Genomic DNA, 26,412 nt, shown 5'->3' on the forward strand with positions numbered 1-26,412 from the left:
ATCATATTCCATGTGCTGTCCCATTTCGGGCTGCAATGTTTCATGTTGCAGACTTTTCAGACGACGAGTAAGGTGCCATAGGTCGTTGTCTTTCACTCAGTTATGCTGTTGGAGTTGATGGACTCACTTTATCTTCCAAGCCTTCCGCTGTTATCATTTTTAGACGGCCTTAAGCCATATTGTTGTAATAAGTTCTCTTTTGAGACATTCAATGTAATAAGTGTGTTATTGAAACTCTGTTATAAATCCTCAAGTACTGTGCGTGTCAGCATTACCGATCCAGGGATGACAATGATACACAGAGACTAGACTGTTTGAGGTCTGGTCGCTACAACAAGCTTTTACACCGATCCAGATGACTCTAGGTCTCAATCTGGATACATATTGAAAGTGGGAGCAATTAGCTAGAGTAGCTCCGTGAAGAGCATTGTAGACGTAGAATATTTGCAAAATACATACGGCCCTGAATGTGACAGACTCGTTGACTAAACTTCTCTCATGAGAAAAACATGACCATTCCTTAGTACTCTTTGTGTGTTGATACGTCTCTGTCATATCTACTTTTCCAAACAGTTTTGCTCTTATTTTGGACTCTAACTTGCATGATTTGAATGGAACTAACCCGAACTGATGTTGTTTTCAGCAGAACTGCCATGGTGTTATTTTTGTGTAGAAATAAAAGTTCTCGGAATGACCTGAAAGATCCACGGAGCAACTTTTTTGGAATTAATAAAAAATATTGGCGAAAGAATCAACGTCAGGGGGCCCACACCGTGTCCACGAGGGTGGGGGCGCGCCCCCCTAGGGCGCGCCCCCTGCCTCGTGGGCCCCCTGAAGCTCCACCGACCTCAACTCCAACTTCATATATTCACGTTCGCGGAGAAAAAAATCAGAGAGAAAGATTCATCGCGTTTTACGATACGGAGCCGCCGCCAAGCCCTAAACTCTCTCGGGAGGGCTGATCTGGAGTCTGTTCGGGGTTCCAGAGAGGGGGATTCATCGCCGTCGTCATCATGAACCATCCTCCATCACCAATTTCATGATGCTCACCGCCATGCGTGAGTAATTCCATCATAGGCTTGCTGGACGGTGATGGATTGGATGAGATTTACCATGTAATCATGTTAGTTTTGTTAGGGTTTGATCCCTAATATCCACTATGTTCTGAGATTGATGTTGCTATGACTTTGCTATGCTCAATGCTTGTCACTAGGGCCCGAGTGCCATGATTTCAGATCTGAACCTATTATGTTTTCATGAATGTATGTGAGTTCTTGATCCTATCTTGCAAGTCTATAGTCACCTATTATGTGTTATGATCCGACAACCCTGAAGTGACAATAATCGGGATACTTCTCGGTGATGACCATAGGAGTTCATGTATTCACTATGTGTTAATGCTTTGGTCCGGTACTCTATTAAAAGGAGGCCTTAATATCCTTAGTTTCCATTAGGACCCCGCTGCCATGGGAGGGTAGGACAAAAGATGTCATGCAAGTTCTTTTCCATAAGCACGTATGGCTATATTCGGAATACATGCCTACATTACATTGATGAATTGGAGCTAGTTCTGTGTCACCCTATGTTATAACTATTACACGAGGAATCGCATCCGGCATAATTATCCATCATTGATCCAATGCCTACGAGCTTTTCACATATTGTGTGTTGCTTATTTACTTTACCGTTGCTACTATTACAATTACTACAAAACTGCTACTGTTACTTTTGCTACTATTACCATTACTTCCATACTACTTTGCTACTAAAAAGTTTGCTACAAATACTAAGTTATCCAGGTGTGTTTGAATTGACAACTCAACTGCTAATACTTGAGAATATTCTTTGGCTCCCCTTGTGTCGAATCAATAAATTTGGGTTGAATACTCTACCCTCGAAAACTATTCCGATCCCCTATACTTGTGGGTTATCAAGACTATTTTCTGGCGCCGTTGCCGGGGAGCATAGCTCTATTCTTTGAGTCACTTGGGATTTGTATCTGATGATCAATATGAGGAACTTGAAAGATGAAAGAACTAAGATTTATCCCTCAACTACGAGGGGAGGTAAGGAACTGCCATCTAGCACTGCACTAGATTCTCCTTTTGTTATGAGTAAGCTTGCGACACCTAAACCTTCTTCTACTATTAATTCTAATATGTCACATGTTATCGATGATGCGACTTCTACTATGCATGATACTTATGATGAAACTACTTTTGTGCTTGATAATACTGTGCCATTAGGTGAATTTCTTGATGAACAACTTGCTAGGGCTAGAGAGAATGAAATTCTTGAAACTGATATTATTGATGATAGTGATGATGAAGGTTCTCCCCCTAAATATGAATTGCCTGTTGTTCCTGAGGGTATGTTATGGATGAAGAAACTACTAGAGATTTTCTCGCTTGCAATGATAGACCTGATCTTAAGAAGTTATTAGCTAAACTAAAACAGAAATCTCTGAATGCTAGAATGAAATATGACCCTGCTTTTGCTACTTCACCTATCTTTGTTACTGATAAGGATTATGTTTTCTCTGTCGATCCTGAGAAAATTACTTTGGTTGAATCTGATCCTTTTTATGGCTATGAATCTGCAACTATTGTGGCACATCTTACTAAATTGAATGATATAGCCACCCTATTCACTAATGATGAGAAATCGCGCTACTACTATATCCTTAAGATATTTCCATTCTCATTAAAGGGTGATGCTAAAACTTGGTTTAATTCTCTTAATCCTGGTTTTGTGCGTAGTCCCCAGGATATGATTTATTACTTCTCTGCTAAATATTTCCCTGCTCATAAGAAACAAGCTGCCTTAAGGGAAGTATATAATTTTGTGCAAATTGAAGAAGAGAGTCTCCCACAAGCTTGGGGGAGGCTTCTCCGGTTACTTAATGCTTTGCCTGATCATCCTCTTAAAAAATGAAATACTTGATATCTTTTTTAATGGACTAACCGATTGAGGGAGTCCTGGACTAGGGGGTGTCCTGACAGCCGGACTATCATCGTCAGCCGGACTCCAAGACTATGAAGATACAAGATTGAAGACTTCGTCCCGTGTCCGGATGGGACTTTCCTTAGCGTGGAAGGCAAGCTTGGCGATACGGATATGTAGATTTCCTACCATTGTAACCGACTCTGTGTAACCCTAGCCCTCTCTGATGTCTATATAAACCGGAGGGTTTTAGTCCGTAGGACAACAACCATTACAACAATCATACCATAGGCTAGCTTCTAGGGTCTAGCCTCCTTGATCTCGTGGTAGATCCACTCTTGTACTACCCGTATCATCAATATCAATCAAGCAGGACTAGGGTTTTACCTCCATCGAGAGGGCCCGAACCTGGGTAAAAACATCGTGTCCCTTGTCTCCTATTACCATCCGCCTAGACGCACAGTTCGGGACCCCCTACCCGAGATCCGCCGGTTTTGACACCGACATTGGTGCTTTCATTGAGAGTTCCTCTGTGCCGTCACCGATACGAAGGATGCCTCTTCCCGTCTTCAAGGACGGTATCTTTGCCAAAGGAGCCTTGGCCGCCGGCCAAACTATCCGGCTAGGTGGTTTTCTCATGACCGCCTGTCCGGCCACCGCTTCGACAATGACCTCTCAGGTCGTCAAAAGCAATCTTCACGTCAGCTCGGAATTCGCCGAGCGGCTGGGTCCAATAGAGCTGTCGTCCGTAAACGAGCTCTTGGATCGCATCGCCGCCCTGGGAGTCGCTATAGACTACAATCAGATTGGGCTTAAAACCGATTTGAGAGAGATTAACTCTCCCCAGGTCACCCACCATGTTGCAGTGGTAGAGGAACAACGCGGCGACTCTTCTCCTGTATTAAAAACTAGTCATGTCCGGGCTCCCGAACCTCCCATGCCGGATTCCCGCGGAGGGGCGGACTTCGATCAAGCACTGAACCTAAAGTCAGGCATCGGACCGGACTCGTTGGACAACATCCAGCAATCCAAGCTTCCAAATTTGGAAACTCCTCGGACCTTGAGCCTCGAGATGGGTAGGGTTCCGGACTTAATTCCACCCACCCGCCCAAACATGTGCGATCTATCTCTAATCCGGCAAGAGCCCGTTAAAACAGTACATCATTACTGGGCCAGATTCCTCCTGGTTATGGACAGGATAAAGGACTGCCGAGAGGAGAGCGCAATCTCAATCTTTTGCAATAATTGCATGGACGAGGGAATCTTGAACACCGTCAGCCGTCGTGAAGTTACACACTTCGCCGACCTGGTGTCCATAGTACGAAAGTACTGCGCGATGAAGAGTTTCCGGAAAACCGAAAATAAGTTTTGGGACAATCCGGCCCCGAATACAACCCTAGTCCGGAACAAAAGGGTGCATTACACTCAGGCACCAGGTACAAAAACCAAAAAGCAAAAACCCCATAAAGGGCACGGAACCGTACTGGAGGGATGGCTTAGCGGACCCTGTAAAATTCATAGTACAGAGGGCGCCATCCCAACACATAGCCTTCGAGCATGTTGGATATTACAGCAGGTGGCCAAAAGTGGCAAGGAGCTTCTAGCCCCGGAAAACCACTCCAACAATACCGGTACGGTATCAACAGTCTTCGAGACTTTCACATCAAATAATATGCGGAAACGAACAATCGCAGCCTCGCCGAAGTCTACCAAGTAGCAACAACAAATCCATGGAGCGACACAACCATCACCTTCAACGCCAGCGACGAACCTAAACTCCGAACAGCCCGAGCACCAGCCGCACTGGCACTTAGTCCAATAGTGGACGGCTTTCGACTTACCAAGGTACTCATGGATGGCGGCAACGGATTAAACCTCATTAACGAGGAAACTCTTCAAAAAATGGAAATAGACTGGAGCCGCATCGAGCGAAGCAGCACAACCTTCAGAGGAATAATCCCTAGCCGGGAAGCGCGCTGCACCGGAAAAATCACACTCGATGTGGTGTTCGGCACGCGGGACAATTATAGGTCCGAAGAAGTCACGTTCCAAGTGGCCCCATTCAACAGCGGATATCACGCTATATTAGGACGAGAGGCATTCACAATTTTTCAAGCCGTACCCCATTACGGGTACATGAAGCTTAAAATGCCTGGGCCCGGCGGAATAATCACTCTCGTTAGTGATCCGGACATAGCACTCCGCGCCGAAAACAAGACAGCCGCATTAGCCCTGGTGGCACTATCCGAAGCCCTAGCGGCAGAAGAACTCACCGCGGTGCGCTCTACGGTGAATACGGACGATGTGATACTCGATAAGAGATCCAAGTCCAGCTCCTTTAAACCAGCAGACGAAATAGTAAAATTCCAGGTCCATCCAACGGACCCGACAAAGACGGCCTCCATCGGGGCACAGTTGAACCCTGATGTAGCCGCCGCACTGTGAGAATTCCTCCGGGAGAATTGGGACATTTTTGCCTGGCACCCTTCAGATATGCCGGGAATCCCACGCAGATTGGCAGAGCATAGCCTAAATATCCTAAAAGGGTTCAAGCCAGTCAAACAGGCTCTTCGATGATTTTCCGAACCCAAAAGACAGGCAATGGGAGAAGAACTAGCCAAACTATTGGAAGCCGGATTCATCAGAGACATCAAACATCCGGATTGGCTAGCAAACCTGGTAATGGTACCAAAGAAGGACAAATCCTGGCGCCTATGTGTCGATTTTAAAGACCTCAACAAGGCCTGCCCAAAGGATCCCTTCCCCCTCCCCCACATCGACCAAATAATCGATGCTACCGCAGGGCACGATTCATTGTGCTTCCTGGACGCATACTCGGGCTACCATCGAATCAAGATGGCGGAAGCGGACCAAGCCGCAATGGCATTCATTACTCCATATGGACCATTCTGCTTCAACACGATGCCCTTCGGACTTAAAAACGCCGGCGCAACATATCAACGCATGATTCAGACATGTCTGGCCACCCAGATCGGCAAAACAGTAGAGGCATACATACACGACGTAGTCGTCAAAACCAAACACGTCGAAACTCTAGTAGACGATTTGAGGCTCACATTCGACAACCTCCGAGCATATGACATCAAGCAGAATCCGGAGAAGTGCGTTTTCGGCGTACCAGCTGGAAAGCTCCTGGGCTTCATTGTATCCGGTAGAGGAATCGAAGCGAACCCGGCCAAGATCCGAGCTCTGTCACAGCTGGATATTCCAAAAGACCTCAAACAGATACAAAAATTGACTAGATGCGTGGTGGCTCTAAGCCGCTTTATCTCCCGTTTGGGAGAAAAGGCATTGCCCCTCTATCGCCTCCTCAGACACACCGAACACTTCGAGTGGACGAATGCTGCCACTGCCAGACTCGAAGGAATAAAAGCCATATTGGCAACAAATCCAGTCCTGGCTGCGCCTAACCTGGGCGAACCAATGTTGTTATACATCGCGGCAACACATCAAGTTGTAAGCGCGGTACTCTTCGTAGAACGAGAGACAGAAGGGCATAAATTCCCTCTTCAAAAACCAGTGTACCACGTATCCACTGTTTTAACTCCCTGCAAGTCCCGTTACCCGCACTATCAAAAGATAGCGTATGCGGTGTGATGAGGAACGTAGTAATTTCAAAAAAATTCCTACGCACACGCAAGATCATGGTGATGATATAGCAATGAGAGGGGAGAGTGTTCGTCCACGTACCCTCGTAGACCGTAAGCGGAAGCGTTAGCACAACGCGGTTGATATAGTCGTACGTCTTCATGATCCGACCGATCCAAGCACCGAACGTACGGAGCCTTCGAGTTCAGCACACGTTCAGCTCGATGACGATCTCCGGCCTCCGATCCAGCCGAGATCCGGAGATGAGTTCCGTCAGCACGACGGCGTGGTGACGATGATGATGTTCTACCGGCGCAGGGCTTCTCCTAAACTCCGCGACGATATGACCGAGGTGGAATATGGTGGAGGGGGGCACCGCACACGGCTAAGGAACAATCCGTAGACCAACTTGTGTGTCTGTGGGGTGCCCCCCTGCCCCCGTATATAAAGGAGCAAGGGGGGGAGGCCGGCCAGCCCCTTGGCCGCACCAAGGGAGGAGGAATCCTCCTCCTAGTAGGAGTAGGACTCCTCCTTTCCTACTCCTACTAGGAGGGGGAAGGAAGGGGGAGAGGGGGAAGGAAAAGGGGGGGGCGCCGCCCCCCCTCCTACTCCAATTCGGACCAGAGGGGGAGGGGGCGCGCGGCCCATGCTAGCCTCCCCTCTCTCCTTTACCCTAAGGCCCATAAGGCCCAATACTCTCCCGAGGGGTTCCGGTAACCCCCTCGGCACTCCGGTTTTCTCCGAAATCACCCGGAACACTTCCGATGTTCGAATATAGTCGTCCAATATATCAATCTTTATGTCTCAACCATTTCGAGACTCCTCGTCATGTCCATGATCACATCCAGGACTCCGAACAAACTTCGGTACATCAAAACTTATAAACTCATAATAAAACTGTCATCGTAACGTTAAGCGTGCGGACCCTACGGGTTCGAGAACTATGTAGACATGACCTAGAACCATTCTCGGTCAATAACCAATAGCAGGACCTGGATGCCCATATTGGTTCCTACATATTCTATGAAGATCTTTATCGGTCAAACCGCATAACAACATACGTTGTTCCCTTTGTCATTGGTATGTTACTTGCCCGAGATTTGATCGTTGGTATCCAATACCTAGTTCAATCTCATTACCGGCAAGTCTCCTTACTCGTTTTGTAATACATCATCTTATAACTAACTCATTAGTTACAATGCTTGCAAGGCTTAGGTGATGTGTATTACCGAGAGGGCCCAGAGATACCTCTCCGACAATCGGAGTGACAAAACCTAATCTTGAATTATGCCAACCCAACATGTATCTTCGGAAACACCTGCAGAGCACCTTTATAATCACCCAGTTATGTTGTGATGTTTGGTAGCACACAAAGTGTTCTTCCGATAAACGGGAGTTGCACAATCTCATAGTTGCAGGAACTTTGTATAAGTCATGAAGAAAGCAATAGCAATATACTAAACGATCAAGTGCTAGGCTAACGGAATGGGTCATGTCAATCACATCATTCTCCTAATGATGTGATCCCATTAATCAAATGACAACACATGTCTATGGTTAGGAAACATAACCATCTTTGATTAATGAGCTAGTCAAGTAGAGGCATACTAGTGACTTTATGTTTGTCTATGTATTCACACATGTATCATGTTTCCGGTTAATACACTTCTAGCATGAATAATAAACATTTATCATGATATGAGGAAATAAATAATAACTTTATTATTGCCTCTAGGGCATATTTCCTTCAGTCTCCCACTTGCACTAGAGTCAATAATCTAGATTACATGGTAATGATTCTAACACCCATGGAGTCTTGGTGTTGATCATGTTTTGCTCGTGAGAGAGGCTTAGTCAACGGGTCTGCAACATTTAGATCCGTATGTATCTTGCAAATCTCTATGTCACCCACTTGGACTTGGTCCCGAATGGAATTGAAGCGTCTCTTGATGTGCTTGGTCCTCTTGTGAAATCTGGATTCCTTTGCCAAGGCAATTGCACCATAATTGTCACAGAAGATCTTCATTGGTCCCGATGCACTAGGTATGACACCTAGATCGGAAATGAACTCCTTCATCCAGACTCCTTCATTTGCTGCTTCTGAAGTAGCTATGTACTCCGCTTCACATGTAGATCCCGCTACGACGCTTTGTTTAGAACTGCACCAACTTACAGCTCCACCATTTAATAAAAACACGTATCCGGTTTGCGATTTAGAATCGTCCGGATCAGTGTCAAAGCTTGCATCGACGTAACAGTTTACGACTAGCTCTTTGTCACCTCCATATACGAGAAACATATCCTTAGTCCTTTTCAGGTATTTCAGGATGTTCTTGACCGCTGTCCAGTGATCCACTCCTGGATTACTTTGGTACCTTCCTGCCAAGCTTATTGCTAAGCATACATCAGGTCTGGTACACAGCATTGCATACATGATAGAGCCTATGGCTGAAGCATAGGGAACATTTTTCATTTTCTCTCTATCTTCTGCTGTGGTCGGGCATTGAGTTTGACTCAACTTCACACCTTGTAGCACAGGCAAGAATCCTTTCTTTGCCTGATCCATTTTGAACTTTTTCAAAATTTTGTCAAGGTATGTGCTTTGTGAATGTCCTATTAAGCGTCTTGATCTATCTCTATAGATCTTGATGCCCAATATGTGAGCAGCTTCACCGAGGTCTTTCATTGAAAAACTTTTATTCAAGTATCCCTTTATGCTATCCAAAAATTCTATATCATTTCCAATTAATAATATGTCATCTACATATAAAACTAGAAATGCTACAGAGCTCCCACTCACTTTCTTGTAAATACAGGCTTCTCCAAAAGTCTGTATAAAACTATATGCTTTGATCACACTATCAAAGCATTTATTCCAACTCCGAGATGCTTGTACCAGTCCATAAATGGAACGCTGGAGCTTGCACACTTTGTTAGCACCTTTTGGATCAACAAAACCTTCCGGCTGCATCATATACAACTCTTCTTCTAGAAATCCATTCAAGAATGCAGTCTTGACATCCATTTGCCAAATTTCATAATCATGAAATGCAGCAATAGCTAACATGATTCGGACAGACTTAAGCATCGCTATGGGTGAGAAAGTCTCATCGTAGTCAGCCCCTTGAACTTGTCAAAAACCTTTTGCAACAAGTCGAGCTTTATAGACAGTTACATTACCATCAGCGTCAGTCTTCTTCTTAAAGATCCATTTATTCTCAATGGCTTGCCGATCATCGGGCAAGTCAACCAAAGTCCATACTTTGTTTTCATACATGGATCCCATCTCAGATTTCATGGCATCTAGCCATTTTGCGGAATCTGGGCTCATCATCGCTTCCTCATAGTTCGTAGGTTCATCATGGTCAAGTAACATGACTTCCAGAATAGGATTACCGTACCACTCTGGTGCGGATCTTACTCTGGTAGACCTACGAGGTTCAGTAGAAACTTGATCTGAAGTTTCATGATCAATATCATTAGCTTCCTCACTAATTGGTGTAGTCGTCACAGGAACCGGTTCTCGTGATGAACTACTTTCCAATAAGGGAGTAGATACAGTTATCTCACCAAGTTCTACTTTCCTCCCACTCACTTCTTTCGAGAGAAACTCCTTCTCTAGAAAGGATCCTTTCTTAGCAATGAATGTCTTGCCTTCGGATCTGTGATAGAAGGTGTACCCAACAGTCTCTTTTGGGTATCCTATGAAGACACATTTCTCCGATTTAGGTTCGAGCTTATCTGGTTGAAGTTTCTTCACATAAGCATCGCAGCCCCAAACTTTAAGAAACGACAACTTTGGTTTCTTGCCAAACCATAGTTCATAAGGCGTCGTCTCAACGGATTTTGATGGTGCCCTATTTAACGTGAATGCGGCCGTCTCTAAAGCATAACCCCAAAACGATAGCGGTAAATCAGTAAGAGACATCATAGATCGCACCATATCAAGTAAAGTATGATTACGACGTTCGGACACACCATTTCGTTGTGGTGTTCCAGGTGGCGTGAGTTGCGAAACTATTCCACATTGTTTCAAGTGTAAGCCAAACTCGTAACTCAAATATTCTCCTCCACGATCAGATCGTAGAAACTTTATTTTCTTGTTACGATGATTTTCCACTTCACTCTGAAATTCTTTGAACTTTTCAAATGTTTCAGACTTGTGTTTCATCAAGTAGATATACCCATATCTGCTCAAATCATCTGTGAAGGTGAGAAAATAACAATACCCGCCGCGAGCCTCAATATTCATTGGACGACAAACATCAGTATGTATGATTTCCAACAAATCAGTTGCTCGCTCCATAGTTCTGGAGAATGGCGTTTTAGTCATCTTGCCCATAAGGCATGGTTCGCAAGTACCAAGTGATTCATAATCAAGTGATTCCAAAAGTCCATCAGTATGGAGTTTCTTCATGCGCTTTACACCGATATGACCCAAACGGCAGTGCCACAAATAAGTTGCACTATCGTTATCAACTCTGCATCTTTTGGTTTTAACACTATGAATATGTGTATTACTACTATCAAGATTTAATAAAAATAGACCACTCTTCATGGGTGCATGACCATAAAAGATATTATTCATATAAATAGAACAACCATTATTCTCTGATTTAAATGAATAACCGTCTCGCATCAAATAAGATCCAGATATAATGTTCATGCTCAACGCTGGCACCAAATAACAATTATTCAGGTCTAAAACTAATCCCGAAGGTAGATGTAGAGGTAGCGTGCCGACCGCGATCACATCGACTTTGGAAACGCTTCCCACGCGCATCGTCACCTCGTCCTTGGCCAGTGCTCGCTTATTCCGTAGTCCCTGTTTCGAGTTGCAAATATTAGCAACAGAACCAGTATCAAATAACCAGGTGCTACTACGAGCTCTAGTTAGGTACACATCAATAACATGTATATCACATATACCTTTGTTTACTTTGCCATCCTTCTTATCCGCAAAATACTTGGGGCAGTTCCGCTTCCAGTGACCAGTCTGCTTGCAGTAGAAGCACTCAGTTTTAGGCTTAGGTCCAGACTTGGGTTTCTTCTCTTGAGCAGCAACTTGCTTGCTGTTCTTCTTGAAGTTCCCCTTCTTCCCTTTGCCCTTTTTCTTGAAACTAGTGGTCTTGTTAACCATCAACACTTGATGCTCCTTTTTGATTTCTACCTCCGCAGCTTTTAGCATTGCGAAGAGCTCGGGAATAGTCTTGTTCATCCCTTGCATATTATAGTTCATCACAAAGCTCTTGTAGCTTGGTGGCAGTGATTGGAGAATTCTGTCAATGACGCTATCATCCGGAAGATTAACTCCCAGTTGAATCAAGTGATTATTATACCCAGACATTCTGAGTATATGCTCACTGACAGAACTATTCTCCTCCATCTTGCAGCTGTAGAACTTATTGGAGACTTCATATCTCTCAATCCGGGCATTTGCTTGAAATATTAACTTCAATTCCTGGAACATCTCATATGCTCCATGACGTTCAAAACGTCGTTGAAGACCCGGTTCTAAGCCGTAAAGCATGGCACACTAAACTATAGAGTAGTCATCAGCTTTGCTCTGCCAGACGTTCTTAACGTCGTCAGTTGCATCAGCAGCAGGCCTGGCACCTAGCGGTGCTTCCAGGACGTAACTTTTCTGTGCAGCAATGAGGATAATCCTCAGGTTACGGACCCAGTCCGAGTAATTGCTACCATCATCTTTAAACTTTGCTTTCTCAAGGAATGCATTAAAATTCAACGGAACAACAGCACGAGCCATCTATCTACAAATAAACATAGACAAGCAAAATACTATCAGGTACTAAGTTCATGATAAATTTAAGTTCAATTAATCATATTACTTAAGAACTCCCACTTAGACAAACATCTCTCTAGTCATCTAAGTGATCACGTGATCCAAATCAACTAAACCATGACCGATCATCACGTGAGATGGAGTAGTTTTCAGTGGTGAACATCACTATGTTGATCATATCTACTATATGATTCACGTTCGACCTTTCGGTCTCCGTGTTCCGAGGCCATATCTGCATATGCTAGGCTCGTCAAGTTTAACATGAGTATTCCGCGTGTGCAAAACTGGCTTGCATCCATTGTAGATGGACGTAGAGCTTATCACACCCGATCATCACGTGGTGTCTCGGCACGACGAACTTTGGCAACGGTGCATACTCAGGGAGAACACTTCTTGATAATTTTAGTGAGAGATCATCTTAAAATGCTACCGTCAAACAAAGCAAGATAACATGCATAAAGGATAAACATCACATGCAATCAATATAAGTGATATGATATGGCCATCATCATCTTGTGCTTGTGATCTCCATCTCCGAAGCACCGTCGTGATCACCATCGTCACCAGCGCGACACCTTGATCTCCATCGTAGCATCGTTGTTGTTACGCCATCTATTGCTTCTACGACTATGGCTACCGCTTAGTGATAAAGTAAAGCAATTACAGGGCGTTTGCATTTCATACAATAAAGCGACAACCATATGGCTCCTGCCAGTTGCCGATAACTTAGTTTACAAAACATGATCATCTCATACAATAAAATATAGCATCACGTCTTGACCATATCACATCACAACATGCCCTGCAAAAACAAGTTAGACGTCCTCTACTTTGTTGTTGCAAATTTTACGTGGCTGCTATGGGCTTAGTAAGAACCATTCTTACCTACGCATCAAAAACCACAACGATAGTTTGTCAAGTTGGTGCTGTTTTAACCTTTGCAAGGACCGGGCGTAGCCACACTCGATTCAGCTAAAGTGAGAGAGACAGACACCCGCCAGCCACCTTTAAGCACGAGTGCTCGTAACGGTGAAACCAGTCTCGCGTAAGCGTACGCGTAATGTCGGTCCAGGCTGCTTCATCTCACAATACCGCCGAACCAAAGTATGACATGCTGGTAAGCAGTATGACTTGTATCGCCCACAACTCACTTGTGTTCTACTCGTGCATATAACATCAACGCATAAAACCTAGGCTCGGATGCCACTGATGGGGAACGTAGTAATTTCAAAAAAATTCCTACGCACACGCAAGATCATGGTGATGATATAGCAATGAGAGGGGAGAGTGTTCGTCCATGTACCCTCGTAGACCGTAAGCGGAAGCGTTAGCACAACGCGGTTGATGTAGTCCTACGTCTTCACGATCCAACCGATCCAAGCACCGAACGTACGGAGCCTCCGAGTTCAGCACACGTTCAGCTCGATGACGATCTCTGGCCTCCGATCCAGCCGAGCTCCAGAGATGAGTTCCATCAGCACGACGGCGTGGTGACGATGATGATATTCTACCGGCGCAGGGCTTCGCCTAAACTCCGCGACGATATGACCGAGGTGGAATATGGTGGAGGGGGGCACCGCACACGGCTAAGGAACAATCCGTAGATCAACTTGTGTGTCTTTGGGGTGCCCCCTGCCCCCGTATATAAAGGAGCAAGGGGGGTGGCCGGCCGGCCCCTTGGGCGCGCCAAGGGAGGAGGAATCCTCCTCCTAGTAGGAGTAGGACTCCTCCTTTCCTACTCCTACTAGGAGGGGGAAGGAAGGGGGAGAGGGGGAAGGAAAAGGGGGGGGGGCGCCGCCCCCCTCCTAGTCCAATTCGGACCAGAGGGGGAGGGGGCGCGCGGCCCATGCTGGCCACCCCTCTCTCCTTTCCCCTAAGGCCCATAAGGCCCAATACTCTCCCGGGGGTTCCGGTAACCCCCCCGGCACTCCGGTTTTCTCCGAAATCACCCGGAACACTTCCGGTGTCCGAATATAGTCGTCCAATATATCAATCTTTATGTCTCGACCACTTCGAGACTCCTCGTCATGTTCGTGATCACATCCGGGACTCTGAACAAACTCCGGTACATCAAAACTTATAAACTCATAATAAAACTGTCATCGTAACGTTAAGCATGCGGACCCTACGGGTTCGAGAACTATGTAGACATGACCTAGAACCATTCTCGGTCAATAACCAATAGCGGGACCTGGATGCCCATATTGGTTCCTACATATTCTACAAAGATCTTTATCGGTCAAACCGCATAACAACATACGTTATTCCCTTTGTCATCGGTATGTTACTTGCCCGAGATTAGATCGTTGGTATCCAATACCTAGTTCAATCTCGTTACCGGCAAGTCTCTTTACTCGTTCTGTAATACATCATCTTATAACTAACTCATTAGTTACAATGCTTGCAAGGCTTAGGTGATGTGTATTACCGAGAGGGCCCAGAGATACCTCTCCGACAATCGGAGTGACAAAACCTAATCTTGAATTATGCCAACCCAACATGTATCTTCCGAAACACCTGCAGAGCACCTTTATAATCACCCAGTTATGTTGTGACGTTTGGTAGCACACAAAGTGTTCTTCCGATAAACGGGAGTTGCACAATCTCATAGTTGCAGGAACTTTGTATAAGTCATGAAGAAAGCAATAGCAATATACTAAACGATCAAGTGCTAGGCTAACGGAATGGGTCATGTCAATCACATCATTCTCCTAATGATGTGATCCCATTAATCAAATGACAACACATGTCTATGGTTAGGAAACATAACCATCTTTGATTAATGAGCTAGTCAAGTAGAGGCATACTAGTGACTTTATGTTTGTCTATGTATTCACACATGTATCATGTTTCCGGTTAATACACTTCTAGCATGAATAATAAACATTTATCATGATATGAGGAAATAAATAATAACTTTATTATTGCCTCTAGGGCATATTTCCTTCAGTCTCCCACTTGCACTAGAGTCAATAATCTAGATTACATGGTAATGATTCTAACACCCATGGAGTCTTGGTGTTGATCATGTTTTGCTCGTGAGAGAGGCTTAGTCAACGGGTCTGCAACATTTAGATCCGTATGTATCTTGCAAATCTCTATGTCACCCACTTGGACTTGGTCCCGAATGGAATTGAAGCATCTCTTGATGTGCTTGGTCCTCTATTGAAATCTGGATTCCTTTGCCAAGGCAATTGCACCAGTATTGTCACAGAAGATCTTCATTGGTCCCGATGCACTAGGTATGACACCTAGATCGGAAATGAACTCCTTCATCCAGACTCCTTCATTTGCTGCTTCTGAAGTAGCTATGTACTCCGCTTCACATGTAGATCCCGCTACGACGCTTTGTTTAGAACTGCACCAACTTACAGCTCCACCATTTAATAAAAACACGTATCCGGTTTGCGATTTAGAATCGTCCGGATCAGTGTCAAAGCTTGCATCGACGTAACCGTTTACGACTAGCTCTTTGTCACCTCCATATACGAGAAACATATCCTTAGTCCTTTTCAGGTATTTCAGGATGTTCTTGACCGCTGTCCAGTGATCCACTCCTGGATTACTTTGGTACCTTCCTGCCAAGCTTATTGCTAAGCATACATCAGGTCTGGTACACAGCATTGCATACATGATAGAGCCTATGGCTGAAGCATAGGGAACATTTTTCATTTTCTCTCTATCTTCTGCTGTGGTCGGGCATTGAGTTTGACTCAACTTCACACCTTGTAGCACAGGCAAGAATCCTTTCTTTGCCTGATCCATTTTGAACTTTTCCAAAATTTTGTCAAGGTATGTGCTTTGTGAATGTCCTATTAAGCGTCTTGATCTATCTCTATAGATCTTGATGCCCAATATGTGAGCAGCTTCACCGAGGTCTTTCATTGAAAAACTTTTATTCAAGTATCCCTTTATGCTATCCAAAAATTCTATATCATTTCCAATTAATAATATGTCATCTACATATAAAACTAGAAATGCTACAGAGCTCCCACTCACTTTCTTGTAAATACAGGCTTCTCCAAAAGTCTGTATAAAACTATATGCTTTGATCACACTATCAAAGCATTTATTCCAACTCCGAGATGCTTGTACCAGTCCATAAATGGAACGCTGGAGCTTGCACACTTTGTTAGCACCTTTTGGATCAACAAAACCTTCCGGCTGCATCATATACAACTCTTCTTCTAGAAATCCATTCAAGAATGCAGTCTTGACATCCATTTGCCAAATTTCATAATCATGAAATGCAGCAATAGCTAACATGATTCGGACAGACTTAAGCATCGCTATGGGTGAGAAAGTCTCATCGTAGTCAGCCCCTTGAACTTGTCAAAAACCTTTTGCAACAAGTCGAGCTTTATAGACAGTTACATTACCATCAGCGTCAGTCTTCTTCTTAAAGATCCATTTATTCTCAATGGCTTGCCGATCATCGGGCAAGTCAACCAAAGTCCATACTTTGTTTTCATACATGGATCCCATCTCAGATTTCATGGCATCTAGCCATTTTGCGGAATCTGGGCTAATCATCGCTTCCTCATAGTTCGTAGGTTCATCATGGTCAAGTAACATGACTTCCAGAATAGGATTACCGTACCACTCTGGTGCGGATCTTACTCTGATAAACCTACGTGGTTCAGTAGAAACTTGATCTGAAGTTTCATGATCAATATCATTAGCTTCCTCACTAATTGGTGTAGTCGTCACAGGAACCGGTTCTCGTGATGAACTACTTTCCAATAAGGGAGTAGATACAGTTATCTCACCAAGTTCTACTTTCCTCCCACTCACTTCTTTCGAGAGAAACTCCTTCTCTAGAGAGGATCCTTTCTTAGCAACGAATGTCTTGCCTTCGGATCTGTGATAGAAGGTGTACCCAACAGTCTCTTTTGGGTATCCTATGAAGACACATTTCTCCGATTTAGGTTCGAGCTTATCTGGTTGAAGTTTCTTCACATAAGCATCGCAGCCCCAAACTTTAAGAAACGACAACTTTGGTTTCTTGCCAAACCATAGTACATAAGGCGTCGTCTCAACGGATTTTGATGGTGCCCTATTTAACGTGAATGCGGCCGTCTCTAAAGCATAACCCCAAAACGATAGCGGTAAAAGTAAGAGACATCATAGATCGCACCATATCAAGTAAAGTACGATTACGACGTTCGGACACACCATTTCGTTGTGGTGTTCCAGGTGGCGTGAGTTGCGAAACTATTCCACATTGTTTCAAGTGTAAGCCAAACTCGTAACTCAAATATTCTCCTCCACGATCAGATCGTAGAAACTTTATTTTCTTGTTACGATGATTTTCCACTTCACTCTGAAATTCTTTGAACTTTTCAAATGTTTCAGACTTGTGTTTCATCAAGTAGATATACCCATATCTGCTCAAATCATCTGTGAAGGTGAGAAAATAACAATACCCGCCGCGAGCCTCAATATTCATTGGACGACAAACATCAGTATGTATGATTTCCAACAAATCAGTTGCTCGCTCCATTGTTCTGGAGAATGGCGTTTTAGTCATCTTGCCCATAAGGCACGGTTCGCAAGTACCAAGTGATTCATAATCAAGTGATTCCAAAAGTCCATCAGTATGGAGTTTCTTCATGCGCTTTACACCGATATGACCCAAACGGCAGTGCCACAAATAAGTTGCACTATCGTTATCAACTCTGCATCTTTTGGTTTTAACACTATGAATATGTGTATTACTACTATCGAGATTTAATAAAAATAGACCACTCTTCATGGGTGCATGACCATAAAAGATATTATTCATATAAATAGAACAACCATTATTCTCTGATTTAAATGAATAACCGTCTCGCATCAAATAAGATCCAGATATAATGATCATGCTCAACGCTGGCACCAAATAACAATTATTCAGGTCTAAAACTAATCCCGAAGGTAGATGTAGAGGTAGCGTGCCGACCGCGATCACATCGACTTTGGAAACGCTTCCCACGCGCATCGTCACCTCGTCCTTGGCCTGTGCTCGCTTATTCCGTAGTCCCTGTTTCGAGTTGCAAATATTAGCAACAGAACCAGTATCAAATACCCAGGTGCTACTACGAGCTCTAGTTAGGTACACATCAATAACATGTATATCACATATACCTTTGTTTACTTTGCCATCCTTCTTATCCGCAAAATACTTGGGGCAGTTCCGCTTCCAGTGACCAGTCTGCTTGCAGTAGAAGCACTCAGTTTTAGGCTTAGGTCCAGACTTGGGTTTCTTCTCTTGAGCAGCAACTTGCTTGCTGTTCTTCTTGAAGTTCCCCTTCTTCCCTTTGCCCTTTTTCTTGAAACTAGTGGTCTTGTTAACCATCAACACTTGATGCTCCTTTTTGATTTCTACCTCCGCAGCTTTTAGCATTGCGAAGAGCTCGGGAATAGTCTTGTTCATCCCTTGCATATTATAGTTCATCACAAAGCTCTTGTTGCTTGGTGGCAGTGATTGGAGAATTCTGTCAATGACGCTATCATCCGGAAGATTAACTCCCAGTTGAATCAAGTGATTATTATACCCAGACATTCTGAGTATATGCTCACTGACAGAACTATTCTCCTCCATCTTGCAGCTGTAGAACTTATTGGAGACTTCATATCTCTCAATTCGGGCATTTGCTTGAAATATTAACTTCAATTCCTGGAACATCTCATATGCTCCATGACGTTCAAAACGTCGTTGAAGACCCGGTTCTAAGCCGTAAAGCATGGCACACTAAACTATAGAGTAGTCATCAGCTTTGCTCTGCCAGACGTTCTTAACGTCGTCAGTTGCATCAGCAGCAGGCCTGGCACCTAGCGGTGCTTCCAGGACGTAACTTTTCTGTGCAGCAATGAGGATAATCCTCAGGTTACGGACCCAGTCCGTGTAATTGCTACCATCATCTTTAAACTTTGCTTTCTCAAGGAATGCATTAAAATTCAACGGAACAACAACACGAGCCATCTATCTACAAATAAACATAGACAAGCAAAATACTATCAGGTACTAAGTTCATGATAAATTTAAGTTCAATTAATCATATTACTTAAGAACTCCCACTTAGACAAACATCTCTCTAGTCATCTAAGTGATCACGTGATCCAAATCAACTAAACCATGACCGATCATCACGTGAGATGGAGTAGTTTTCAGTGGTGAACATCACTATGTTGATCATATCTACTATATGATTCACGTTCGACCTTTCGGTCTCCGTGTTCCGAGGCCATATCTGCATATGCTAGGCTCGTCAAGTTTAACATGAGTATTCCGCGTGTGCAAAACTGGCTTGCATCCATTGTAGATGGACGTAGAGCTTATCACACCCGATCATCACGTGGTGTCTCGGCACGACGAACTTTGGCAACGGTGCATACTCAGGGAGAACACTTCTTGATAATTTTAGTGAGAGATCATCTTAAAATGCTACCGTCAAACAAAGCAAGATAAGATGCATAAAGGATAAACATCACATGCAATCAATATAAGTGATATGATATGGCCATCATCATCTTGTGCTTGTGATCTCCATCTCCGAAGCACCGTCGTGATCACCATCGTCACCAGCGCGACACCTTGATCTCCATCGTAGCATCGTTGTCGTTACGCCATCTATTGCTTCTACGACTATGGCTACCGCTTAGTGATAAAGTAAAGCAATTACAGGGCGTTTGCATTTCATACAATAAAGCGACAACCATATGGCTCCTGCCAGTTGCCGATAACTTCGGTTACAAAACATGATCATCTCATACAATAAAATATAGCATCACGTCTTGACCATATCACATCACAACATGCCCTGCAAAAACAAGTTAGACGTCCTCTACTTTGTTGTTGCAAATTTTACGTGGCTGCTATGGGCTTAGCAAGAACCATTCTTACCTACGCATCAAAAACCACAACGATAGTTTGTCAAGTTGGTGTTGTTTTAACCTTTGCAAGGACCGGGCGTAGCCACACTCGATTTAGCTAAAGTGAGAGAGACAGACACCCGCCAGCCACCTTTAAGCACGAGTGCTCGTAACGGTGAAACCAGTCTCGCGTAAGCGTACGCGTAATGTCGGTCCGGGCCGCTTCATCTCACAATACCGCCGAACCAAAGTATGACATGCTGGTAAGCAGTATGACTTGTATCGCCCACAACTCACTTGTGTTCTACTCGTGCATATAACATCAACGCATAAAACCTAGGCTCGGATGCCACTGATGGGGAACGTAGTAATTTCAAAAAAATTCCTACGCACACGCAACATCATGGTGATGATATAGCAATGAGAGGGGAGAGTGTTCGTCCATGTACCCTCATAGACCGTAAGCGGAAGCGTTAGCACAACGCGGTTGATGTAGTCCTACGTCTTCACGATCCAACCGATCCAAGCACCGAACGTACGGAGCCTCCGAGTTCAGCACACGTTCAGCTCGATGACGATCTCCGGCCTCCGATCCAGCCGAGCTCCAGAGATGAGTTCCGTCAGCACGACGGCGTGGTGACGATGATGATATTCTACCGGCACAGGGCTTCGCCTAAACTCCGCGACGATATGACCGAGGTGGAATATGGTGGAGGGGGGCACCGCACACGGCTAAGGAACAATCCGTAGATCAACTTGTGTGTCTTTGGGGTGCCCCCTGCCCCCGTATATAGAGGAGCAAGGGGGGTGGCCGGCCGGCCCCTTGGGCGCGCCAAGGGAGGAGGAATCCTCCTCCTAGTAGGAGTAGGACTCCTCCTTTCCTACTCCTACTAGGAGGGGGAAGGAAGGGGGAGAGGGGGAAGGAAAAGGGGGGGGGGGCGCCGCCCCCCTCCTAGTCCAATTCGGACCAGAGGGGGAGGGGGCGCGCGGCCCATGCTGGCCACCCCTCTCTCCTTTCCCCTAAGGCCCATAAGGCCCAATACTCTCCCGGGGGGTTCCGGTAACCCCCCCGGCACTCCGGTTTTCTCCGAAATCACCCGGAACACTTCCGGTGTCCGAATATAGTCCTCCAATATATCAATCTTTATGTCTCGACCATTTCGAGACTCCTCGTCATGTCCGTGATCACATCCGGGACTCCGAACAAACTCCGGTACATCAAAACTTATAAACTCATAATAAAACTGTCATCGTAACGTTAAGCATGCGGACCCTACGGGTTCGAGAACTATGTAGACATGACATAGAACCATTCTCGGTCAATAACCAATAGCGGGACCTGGATGCCCATATTAGTTCCTACATATTCTACAAAGATCTTTATCGGTCAAACCGCATAACAACATACGTTATTCCCTTTGTCATCGGTATGTTACTTGCCCGAGATTAGATCGTTGGTATCCAATACCTAGTTCAATCTCGTTACCGGCAAGTCTCTTTACTCGTTCTGTAATACATCATCTTATAACTAACTCATTAGTTACAATGCTTGCAAGGCTTAGGTGATGTGTATTACCGAGAGGGCCCAGAGATACCTCTCCGACAATCGGAGTGACAAAACCTAATCTTGAATTATGCCAACCCAACATGTACCTTCGGAAACACCTGTAGAGCACCTTTATAATCACCCAGTTATGTTGTGATGTTTGGTAGCACACAAAGTGTTCTTCCGGTAAACGGGAGTTGCACAATCTCATAGTTGCAGGAACTTTGTATAAGTCATGAAGAAAGCAATAGCAATATACTAAACGATCAAGTGCTAGGCTAACGGAATGGGTCATGTCAATCACATCATTCTCCTAATGATGTGATCCCATTAATCAAATGACAACACATGTCTATGGTTAGGAAACATAACCATCTTTGATTAATGAGCTAGTCAAGTAGAGGCATACTAGTGACTTTATGTTTGTCTATGTATTCACACATGTATCATGTTTCCGGTTAATACACTTCTAGCATGAATAATAAACATTTATCATGATATGAGGAAATAAATAATAACTTCATTATTGCCTCTAGGGCATATTTCCTTCACGGTGTTCATGGCATCCCGGAAGCTCTGACACTACTTTCAAGAGTGTTTGATAACAGTGGCCTCCGAAGTACCCCTAAATGACATTATAAACAACCGCGACGCGACGGGCAGGATTGCAAAATGGGCCATTGAGCTCTTACCATTCGATATAACTTACAAACCTCGGCGAGCTATAAAGTCGCAAGTTTTGGCTGACTTTGTTGCTGAGTGGACTGAAGCCAAACTCCCTAAAGAGTATGGCGCATACTCCAATTGGATTATCCACTTCGACGGCTCCAAAATGTTGGCCGGATTGGGGCTGGCATCGTATTGACGTCCCCAACCGGGGACACAGTCCAATACATACTTCAGATAATGTACACGGACTCCCACAATGCAGCCGAGTACAAGGCCCTCTTACATGGCCTCCAGATGTCAATCTCCATGGGCATTCAACGCCTAGAGGTGCGCGGGGACTCAAACCTCGCAATATCCCAAGTACATGGAGACTTTGACGCCAAGGATCCGAAAATGGCAGCCTATCGTAACGCTGTCCTTAAAATGTCAGCTTGGTTCGAAGGACTTGAATTCCACCACGTAGCCAGGGATAATAACCAAGCGGCCGACGTATTGGCACGCATCGGCGCAAAACGTGACGCTGTCCCTCCAAACATCTTCCTGGAACGGCTGTTTAAGCCATCCGTACTATGGGAAGAGGAGTCCGGAAATAACAAACCGGAAGCAGTCGCACCAACCGACACAGAGCAATCTGACATAATCGGCGATTCAGCCGATGAAATAACACCTTCAGCCCACGACATAATGGCAGTAATCGCCCCGTGGACAGAGCCATTCCTAGCTTACTTGCTTAGGCAGGAACTTCCCGAAGACCAAAATGAGGCCCGCTGCATAGTTCGGCGATCCAAAGCCTACAAGGTCCATGAGGGAGAACTCTATAAGAAAAGCACAACCGGAGTCCTTCAAAGGTGTATCTCCGAAGAGGAAGGGCGAAACCTTCTGGCTGAAATTCATGCCGGACTAGGCGGACACCACGCCGCAACTCGGGCCCTTGTAGGAAAGGCATTCCGTACAGGATTTTATTGGCCGACGGCCCGGGCAGATGCTCAGGACTTAGTCCAAAGATGCATCGGTTGTCAGCTCTTTGCTAATCAGAGCCATATGCCACCCACCGCCCTCAAAACTATACCCATTACCTGGCCGTTCGCGGTCTGGGGGCTTGACATGGTTGGACCCCTTAAAGGGGGAACCCACAAGCAAAGGTACCTATTGGTCATGGTGGATAAATTCACAAAATGGATAGAGGCCAAGCCAGTTAAAATGACAGAGTCCAGACCAGTGATAGACTTCATATCCGGGGTAGTACACCGTTATGGTGTCCCCCACAGCATCATCACCGATAACGGCACGAACTTCATGGCCGATGAGGTTAAATCATGGTGCAAAAATATGGGCATAAGCTCGATTACGCTTCAGTCTATCATCCTCAAACCAACGGTCAAGTGGAATGAGCAAATGGTCTAATAATAAGCGGCATCAAACCCAGACTAGTGCGGTCACTAACGAAATCTGACACGCACTGGGTAGAGGAGCTCAACTCCGTACTCTGGGGGCTGCGGACAACGCCCAACCGTACTACCGGATTCACACCATTTTTATGGTATACGACGCAGAAGCAGTTCTGCCCTGCGACATCATTCATGACTCACCTCGAGTGTGCATGTACGAAGAATGAGAAGCCGAGCTGGACCGGCAGGACAGCTTGGACGCATTGGAGAAAGAACGCGATGTCGCCAAGGCTCGTTCCGCATTCTATCAGCAGCAGGCTCGAAGATATCAAAGCAGAGAAGTACGGGCCAAGACTTACAACGTTGGCGAACTAGTTCTACGCCTGCCGGACAAGAAAAAGGACAAGCTCAAGCCCACATGGGAAGGCCCCTTCATTATCGATTAAGTCTTGACCAGCGGAACGTACCGTCTACGAAATGCGTCGGACAATCGACTCGAGCCGAACCCATGGAACGCAGGCCACCTCCGAAGATTCTATGCCTAGCGCCGTACTAAGAGTTCGTCCCCTTCCCCCGTCCAAATTTTTACACTTCAGCTGTCTTTTGTTTCTCTTTCTTCTCTCACCCCTTTTCCTAAAAAGCCCTTAAAGGCCTACTTGCGCATTGTTCGCACACACTTGACGTGCCATCTGCACTCATTATACCTGGGGGCTTCTTTACCAGAAGCTTAATTATAAGGGCTTCATGCCCAGCACATGTGTCAAACTTCCACATGTACCTTTTATTCACCATTATATGCATCGATATGACTTAAGTTTTGGCCAAGCTGGGTTGCCTGGCACCTGTGCTTACCCCTACGTTCCCGATTGTTCGGCTAGGAGGTAAAGGGAGCACCTCTGCGATTGTTACTGCCGGGTCAGCCAGATGTGTACCTCAGACTGGGTGAAGCCGAAAGCTAGCGTTCTTAAGGGAATATTCGGTCGGTGACTTGAAATACGATTTTTTACCTACTTATTTATCTGCCCCTAGATGTTTTTCTGCTCTTTTTGCAGTCCAGACATGCACTTTAGGGCATGCCTCCCAGGGAAAGGAACCCTTAACGGAACTATTCTCCCTGGAAGATGTTTCTTACTAACCATGTAATATAACATAACTAGTTGGGCACTTGTCTGATAAAGCACTAATGACCCCTACGCCTGGTCTCCATGCATGCCCCGGTTGTTTCTTAACCGAGAAGGTATTCAGACACACTCCGGACTCTAGGGTCCTGAGGTTGAAGCGAAAAGGTCGGCAAAGACAAACGATCTACAATCCGGCTAGAAGGCATTTTACATGTCATTTTAAAATACATTGTCAAATCGACTGACTGTATTCCTTCTCAATCCCGTCTAACAGGCTGTCTAATTTACAGTCCCGTTGGGAAAATTTAGCGGCCACTACTTGGCCATATAGTAAACTCACAGGGATCTCCTTACCATCAGGCCCCGCAGGTCCGACCTCGGCCATGTGGTTGGGATCCGCCTTCTTGTACCGCGTCTTTACCATGGCCCAGGCCTCCCTGGCACCCTGGCGGCAGGCCGAAATCTTCCATAAACGGAAGCGCTGCCGCACTCCCTGAAGCTCTCCGCAATCTCTCCAAGGCCATCGGGCAGGGAAAGGGATGGCCATAAAGCCTGGACGACACCGCTCATTGCTTGCTGAACTCGTTCGAGCAGTTGCACCAGCTCGGGAAGTTGATCACCCGTTGATACAGGCATCTCCTCCGCAGGGCGACCTGTGAGTACACCTACAGACATATTTTTGTCAATTGACTTCCTCGCCGAACTCTTCTTTTCAAAGGAGTTCGCTCAAGCACTTACTATAGATGCCGCGACGAAGCCGCTGATTCTCCTTCACGGAGCCAGACAGCTCAGCCCGTACACCTTTCGGCTCTTCTCCAAGCTGGGCGTGGGCATCCTGAAGCTTGTTCCTTTCCTGCTGCACCCTCGTCAGCACCCTCTCGCCAGCCTTCAGCTGGCACAGTAGTTCTTGCCTGTCCGGATCCTGTCCGGCAGCACCTGCAATGTCATTATTAGACTTGCGCGCACGCCGCACACCACTTATCTTTTTAAAATAATGTGTTACCAGGATGGGTCTCTGTGTTTCCTCCTGCGGCAGCAAGTGCGGCCTCGAGTTGGGCCTTACACTCTTGCAGCTCCTGAGACAGTTGGGTATTCTTCTCTATAAGATCCTGCGTTTCAAATGATCCTTAAATCAGTTAATATAACTACTTTAAGTCTCGGGGGCTACTGGCATATACAACTATTAAATTCTCTTACCCGTATGTCTTTTACATACTGCTCAGTGGCTCTGGTCAAACCATCTTGAGCAGCACGGAGGTGCATGTCCCCCGCGTGAAAGGCATTCAACACCTTAGGGGAGAAGCACGCGTCACGAAAAACTGTCCGGCGGCGCATGTGGTTCATGGCGCTCTCCACCTCAAACTTGGTGGCGGACAATTTGTCGGCATCCTCCGTTGGAGGAGTATCCGGCTCGCGCCTTCCGCTCGCCTCCCCCTCCAGACCAGGTGCTGGAGCCTGGCTGGTAGAGGTTGGGTTGGC

Source organism: Triticum dicoccoides, chromosome 5B (genome assembly GCF_002162155.2).
Source record: "Triticum dicoccoides isolate Atlit2015 ecotype Zavitan chromosome 5B, WEW_v2.0, whole genome shotgun sequence".
NCBI lineage: Eukaryota > Viridiplantae > Streptophyta > Magnoliopsida > Poales > Poaceae > Triticum > Triticum dicoccoides.